We start from the raw sequence: 7810 nt of genomic DNA, 5'->3' as shown, positions 1-7810 counted from the left end.
TTCCTAGAATGGGCCACCAGCTTCGCTTCCTGGGACGTGCAGGGAGAAGGGTTGAGGCCCAAACAGCCTGTCTCTGACCCAACATCCCGGCCTTTTGGTGCATGGGGGCGACGTGAGTCTTTCTGGCTACTTCCTGCTGATGGCGAGGGGGTAGGGGTGGCGACAAGGGCCTACAAGCGGGAGTGTGCTGGGTCAGGTTTGGTAGGCAGGGGCTGTAAGGGTGTAAAAGATGCTGGTTAACAGTGACATTGGTTATGTCCTTTATTCTGTTTTGGAGAAAGTTGAAAACACTGGGGGCTATTAACAACAAAAAACATGACTACTAGCAGCCCAACCAAAGGGAGAAGCCAGGAGACAGAAGGGTTTTGAGACCAAGATGTTAATGAGGTGCTGTCCTGTGGATGGTTCCTGATTCTGTCCCCATTTTATTAAGAACTCTTACATTCTGCGCCACTATTGCAGATCCATTCATGTGTAACAACATTTTCCTTTTTAAAACATGCAGGTGCCTCCTTTTTCTGCGGTTAGGAGATTTAGGGCCCTACAGTTTTGGAGGGTTACTTGTCCTATGGAAGTAAGCTGTTGATGTAGGGAGATTAGGGATTCTGAAGTAGAATCCATGACCAACTAGAGGGGGTTTTTTTTAAGTTTTGTGCCTGAACTACGCTTTGGCTGAGGGCCCCACTAGAAAGCCTAACTGATGCTAGCGAGGAGGCAAAGCTAAGGCCAACAAATACAGGTAGGAAGACAGCCCTTTTGTTGCATGGGTTGGTTTGGGGACCCCATAGCCATTTATATTCAGTAGTCCCATACATAGTAATTTGGGGAACCACAGTGGTTGGGAGGCAGGAGCTTGTTACAGAGTCAATGATGCATTTGGTAAGGGTGCCATTGGCACAAAAAGAACATTCCTGGCGGGGGGTGGGGGTGCTGAGAACCCCTGTTACGCTGTGGGTATTGTTGCACTGGTGGCTTGAGGCTGCTGGCTTTTGATAGCAAATGGGATATGTTCTGTTTTTGCTTATGTTGGAAGGATTATAAAAAGGAATTCCCTGTAAGGGTGTAGGGCGCTCCCTGCACTTGGTAGATGGGGAAAAAGTTAATAAGGACACGGCGGCTAATAATGTGTGCTGTAGGGAGGCACAGAGAAAGCAAGTGGTTGCATTGATTCCTTTTAAAACATTGAGGAGGGCAGCAGCTTCCTGGATTACTTTTAACCAGGCGAATGAGCTACTGGGGTGTTTTCTTGGGTGAAGGACTATCTACTGCCGGTAGCTGGTTAGCCAAGGATTGTTTACTATTCTGCATTTTCTGTGATTCTAATGAACACGTTCATTGCTTCGTTCTCATTAACTTCTTGGCTAACAGCTTTTTGTATACTTTTGTGACTATTTAAAACTTACTGTCTCTATCTTTTTTTTTTTTTCGTAACTGGCCTGCTATCTACCCGACATATAAGGGGCCCAGTGGACAATGGGTGAGCAGGACAGCTATCAGTTCCCATGACAGAGACCTGGGAAAGACGGTAAAGGACCAGAAAAGGAAGGCAAAACAGAGAAGGCAGGCCCTGTATCTACCAGAAAGGACAAAACCTTACCTGCTACCGTGATTGTTACCCCAGGCAAGGCAAGGGTGATTGAGATCATTGAGTCCAGGCTCTGTCAATCCATGGCAGCTAAGCCCAGTGGCTCAGGGCTTGGTGGGTCAGGGCTTGGAGGGACTGGCCTTCCATGGCTGGGTGCCAAAGGACAGTGAGTTCTCCAGTGGCCCCATTAGTCACATGCCAGACAAGGCTTGTTGAGTTGACCAGGTCGTGGGCAGTATTTGGCCCAGGGACCTTGCTGGCCACACTTGAAGCAGGCTTCCAGATAGTGTCTGAAACTGCTGTTCCCAGGGCCTGAGGAGGATGCCGACTTCTTCTTGGTTCCCGAGGGCCTCAGGGCTGAAATCAAGTATTGGTTCTATAAGCTTGCCTTCTGGCAATTTAGGGACTCCCTGTCTGCCTCTGCCTGCTTCTCTCTGGTATTAAAGTCTTTAAAAGCCATATTTACCAGGTACCAGACAGGAGTCCGAGGGCTGTCTTTGGCCTTTTTAAAAAAATGTTTTTAATGTCTGGAGCTGATTGAGTAATGAAATGTGTGGCGAGGACAATGTCCCCTGCTGGTGAGGTTGGGTATAGGTGGGTGTATTGGGTAAGGGCTTTAGTCAGGCCATTTAAAAATGCTGCCAGAAAAAAAAATTTTTAAGCTGCCAGATTTTCATTTGGCCTTTGAGTAATCTCCCTGAGCTTATTAAAATTAACTGCTTTGTGAGAAATTGCCTAGAGGCTGGCCAAGACACACTGGAGCTCTTGGTCTTGGCGGGCCTGGCCATCCTGCCCTGCCTGGGCATCAGTCTGGTAACTCCAGCCTGGTTCCTGCCTCATTACCCACAGGCATGTTGGGGTCAGTAAGATGAATCTGGTATGCATGCTGTTGGGCAGTGACAAAAACACAGTCTCTTTCATTTGAGGTGAGAGTGGATGAAAAGACTAAAAAAAATCTTGCCATGATAAATCATAGACTTGAGATAGAGAGCGAAACTCTTTGATGTAGGTGGTGGGATTATTGGAAAATGAACTTCAGTGCTTTTAAATTTGGGATAAGTTAGGGAGAGAGAAGGGAATGTGGACATGGAGGAGACCTTCAGTGCTTGCAACTTCCCGTAGGGGGCATAGGAGGGGTTGGTGTGAATGGGTATGATGACTGACAGGGGAAGACAAATGAGAGGATGCAGGGCCTGGAGTCTGGGGGCGGGGGGAGGGTTGGAGAGGGGTGGTTGGAAGTTGAGGGGTAGCGGAGGGAACTGATGGTGAGGGGCAACCACAATAAGGAGAGATAAAATAGCAGAGATATAACTTAGTGAGGTACTCACTCATAGATGGACAGGATGGCAGCTGAAAAGTTCTGGTCTGAAGGAAGGGGGGGGTTGGAGGAAAGGGGCGCTGCACTCGCCCAAGGGCAGGCAGGGCAATGTCAAGACACCTCTTTACTAACCCCGGGTTTTGGCACCCAAGGAGAGGTAAACTGGGGCAAGAGGACAAACAAAGAGAGAAAAAAAGGTAAGAGGCTGTCACAGCTCTTTATTAGAAAAGAAGTTCCGGGATGAGGTTCTGTGTTCTAGCAAGTAGCCCAGTGAGGAGAGTGGTGGGTTTTTAAAGGAGAGGCCGAGGAGGGTCCCTTTGACAAGGGGTTGGGGCTACAGCTGCTGGGGATTTTCCACTGCTGTCATGTTCTCCCTGAGTCCAATTGTCCAGCCATTGCAGGTGGGGAGGAAAGACAGTTATTCTTGGAGCCAGTTCCGAGAACGGTCTGCCAGCTTCATTTCCTGGGATGTGCAGAGAGAAGGGTTGAGGCCCAGATGGCCTGTCCCTGACCCAACAATCGGAAGTCACTCAAAATATGACTGAGGAAGAACTACCTTCTCAAAGTACAGTCAACTATAAAACATGGTAGGAGTAAGCTTTTGGGAGCTTTGTTTGCTGATGAGGCGTGGCTCAAAGTTAGAGGAAACAGTGATAAATATCTATTGATAATTGGACTCGGAATGGACAAACAATGGATGTAGGAAAATTGGAAGTTATCAGAAATGAAATGGAAAGAGTGAAGTTCAATATCCTGGCCCATTAGAGAGCTGAAATGGACTTGTGTTGGCCATTTTGAATCAGACAAGCATATAGTTTACGATGTTGACAATGACAATTTAAAGAAGAGTATCTTCCCATTCATCTTCAAAGAAGACATTTCAAAATCTAGCATGAAGTATAATGCCATCTGTAATAGTTTAATACAAGGGGTACCCAAAACAAAACCCCACAAGAAAAAAAAACAACAGAAAAAAGCTTTGCTGGGCGCAGTTCTCTTAGTACACACGTTTCCCACTACGCGAGCATCCAGCAACTCACCCTGAGGTAGTGTACCCAGTGGCGACACCTGGAAAGGTTCTCTATGGTCATAGTGAATTTTTTGTTGTTGTTGCTAAAAGCAACCGTGAATTTTTCCCCCCATAAAAACAGTTTTGCTTGAACCTCGTTTTTTGTGATGGCCGATTTAAGAGAACAACGTTCGGTTGTGAAATAAAGCAGGGGCTGCATCAGAAAGACTTAACATAGGGGTCCAATTGAATAAACTAAGCTCTGCCCTGAAGTTGCCTGCACCCTGGGACTGAGGACTGAGGTATTCAGAAGGGGGAGGAAGTAGGAATATTGATCTCAGCAGTGCAATCGCCTTATACCCCAGGGGGGAGACTAACAGTGTTGTGCTTTTTTGTTTATATGGGTTTTTGTTTTCCTGCCTTTAGCTAGTTTTTCTTTGTATGAATGATTGTTTGATTATTTCCTGGTTGGCTGGCTACTGGTGATAATGTACTGGGTCATATGGGAGTTTAATTTTGTCACATAAGACAGCTGCCAAGTGCGGAGTGGAGACCCAAAGCCCATCTGTTGGCAACTGGACATCCCTTACAGAAGGGTTTTTGGGAGGAGACGAGCCAGTCAGGGTGCAGCATAGCACCAGTGAAACATACAACTTTCCTCTAGTTCTTTTAATGCTTATACACACACACACACACACACACACACACAATCGTGATCCCAATAATACCTTCAAATCCGGCTAGACCAGAGACTATACACCAGTACAGATAAGAGCTGGAAACAAAGGGGATCCAATTACTGAGATAAACCAAAAACTGAGATAAATCCAATTCTGAGATAAACCCCTCAGGACCAATAATGAGAGTAGCCATACCAGGAGGGTAGGGGAAAGGTGGGTGGGGGTGGGGGGAGAAAAGGGGAACCAGATATAATTTCCTCCCTGGGGGACAGACAATAGAAAAGTGGGTGAAGGGAGACATCCCTTTTTAGTGTAGGACATTAAAAATTAATTTATGAATTATCAAGGGTTTGTGAGGGAGGGAGGGGAAAAATGAGGAGCTGATACCAAGGGCTGAAGTAGAAAGAAAATGTTTTGAAAATGATGATGACAACATGTGTAAAAATGTACTTGATACAAGTGATGTATGGATTGTTATAGGAGCTATAAGAGCCCTCAATAAAATGATTTATATCTATAAAAAAGATGAATGACAATGTAAACCTCAGTTGTGCATATTCCATGGGCAAGCAGATGGATTCTGGGCACCTACTTAACTCAAGTCCCAATAAAAGACCATGTATTAGTTCTGATCACATGGCCCGGTTCCATACTCACCTTCATGAAATGATCACTGAAGCTAAGGGTGCTACAACAAAGAGAGCGATGGTTCCCAGCTATCCATCGGAATAGTGTCTGGGGTCTTAAAGGCTTACATAAAAATACGCAGCCATCTAAGTGAGGAGTCAACTAAGCCCACACAAGAAGCACGCCAGCTTGTGTGCTTCAAAGATGACAAGTACAAAATTCAAATAGGATGAAGGGAGAAGTGTCAGAGCTGAAACTGTGAACATGCAATTTGCGGAAGGCTGTGGAGGACGACAGTGGGCACCCAAAACCCATGTGCAGAGTATCTAGTCACATTAAGCCACTGACAGATCGCCTCTAACCACAGGCAAAGGTCTGGAACAGCTTCACTATCAAACCGAGATCATTGTAATCCTGATTAGGCTGGATCAAACCTGACAACTTGACCTCCCTTTAGACTCAACCTGAATTTGTTGTCAGTGCAAGGATCTCCTGCTTGTTCCTGGCTTTTTAAATATAGATGGAGATCTTTGCTTTCTGCTTATTGGGGTATTTTCATCTTTATATTGCTATTGTTTTACCCTTACCATTTCATTTCGTTTTTGTTCTTTATTGTTTCTGTTGGGTTTACCAGTTTAGGAAGCGCCCAAGGAGTGGATGCATAAAGATAATAACTGGTACAAGGATTTGCAGGGTGTGTAGGGTGATCAGTGGGAGTGGGGACAGATGGGGAGGGTGAGGGGATTTCAGGAGTAAACAGTGAAGACGGGAGGGGGAGAGAGCATTAGAACTGAAGGCAACTACACAGATCATTTTGAAGGTGATTTAGTTATAGCTGGGGGCGGGGAGGAAGAATATGTTCTGAAATTGATTGTGATAATGATTGTACAATTTTCTTGACATGATTAAATAATTGAATGGTATGATGTTGGTTATCTGCCAATAAAACTGAAAAGAAAAAGAAGAAAGAAACAGTGACCCGTTTTCTATACATGGGATATTGTCAGTAAGAAAGAAATTCTCTTTGGGTTTATATACGGTTGAAGAAAATATCTGCCAAACACCTAGAGTTCCACTTTAGAAAAAATTAGTATCTGTTGATTTTAGGGGTGGCAAGTATCTTTATCATGCCCGAAAATAAGTGTTCTACAAATAACCATATTTAATTTAGTGAATTGAGATTAATTCCCAATATTCACATGGTTAATTCTTTGGTCAATCCTAATAAAGAAAATCAACTAGTTATCACATATTTTAAAAATGTAAAAACAAATCCGTTTTAAAATTAATTCCTCCCCCCACCCTTTTTTTGCCTACTACCAAAACAAATGTAAGGGGGCACTGAACTCACTATGCTACCAGGGCTCCTGTAAATCACGGTCACATCATGAAAGTCACGTAAACAGGAAGACGGGGATAGGGAAGGAAGAGGGAGAAGAAGACAAGCTAATGATTCGGAAAAAACTATACACGATTCTTTTTATTTTAAAACTACTTATTTTATTGGCGTACATAATTCATATATCATACCACAATGCTTTTTCTTCTACAATATGAGGTCAAATCATCAATTTGAAAGGTTAGACAGAAGCCTTAGGGGGCAGGGAGTTTGTTAATGGAGCAGAGACAGCTGAGAAAAGGAGTGTGAAAACTTGCCTGAAACAAAGAATGTCAATCGACGCCACTGAATTATAGATGCAGAAACTGCTGGACTGGCTGTGTATATTTGTATAACAACAGAATAAATGCTTGTTTTAAAAAAAGAATAAAATTCTCAATATCTTGTGGGGGGAAAGGACTGTTCATACGATTGCAGTTCCAACATTGCTGTTGTTAGGTGCCGTTGCGTTGGTTCTGAAGCATAGCGACCCAACGCACAGCAGAACCGAACACTGCCTGGTCCTCTGCCAGCCTCACAACTGCTTCTGTGCACGTGCCCATTGTTGGAGCCATTGTGTTGATTGAGCTCATTCGTGGCCTTCCTCTTCCTCCCTACCCCACTACTCTGCCAAGGATGATGCCCTTTTCCAGGGACTGGTGTCCTCTGATAACATGTTCAGTGTCTATAAGAACAAGTCTTGTCAACCTTGCCTCTAGGGAGCCCTTTGGCCATACTTCTTCCAAGAGGCCTCGTGCAGCAGATTTACCTAATATGATGTGCCTTTGGATCTTTTAACCCCTGTTTCCATGAGCTGATTGTGGAGCCAAGTAAGACAAAATTGTTGAGGACTTTGTGTTAGTCTGGGTGCTTTAGGGAAACAAATCCACAGAAACTCATGTGTGAGTTTTATGTAAAGGTTAACTGTGCATCAAGAAAAACATCCCAACCCAGTACTGCCCAAGCCCACAAGTCCAACATTAGCCTATTAACCCATATGTCCAACACCAATCCAGAAAGTCCTCCTCCATCTCACAAAGCAGACTCAATGCAGGAGGAAAGCCGAGTCAGTGAACGTGTAAGCATCTCAGCGCTGGCAGGGGTCTCCACACAGCTGCTCCAGCACCCAGGGCTGCATCGGGGTAGGTCCATGTGGTTTCTCTTTGGGGATGTCTTGCAGGAAGTCATCCTTGCAAGCTGAAGCAGGGAACTG

This window comes from Echinops telfairi, unplaced genomic scaffold (genome assembly GCF_000313985.2).
Source record: "Echinops telfairi isolate 266 unplaced genomic scaffold, ASM31398v2 ScPeMD7_7472;HRSCAF=8510, whole genome shotgun sequence".
Taxonomy (NCBI): Eukaryota; Metazoa; Chordata; class Mammalia; order Afrosoricida; family Tenrecidae; genus Echinops; species Echinops telfairi.
This window is presented reverse-complemented; position numbering follows the sequence as displayed.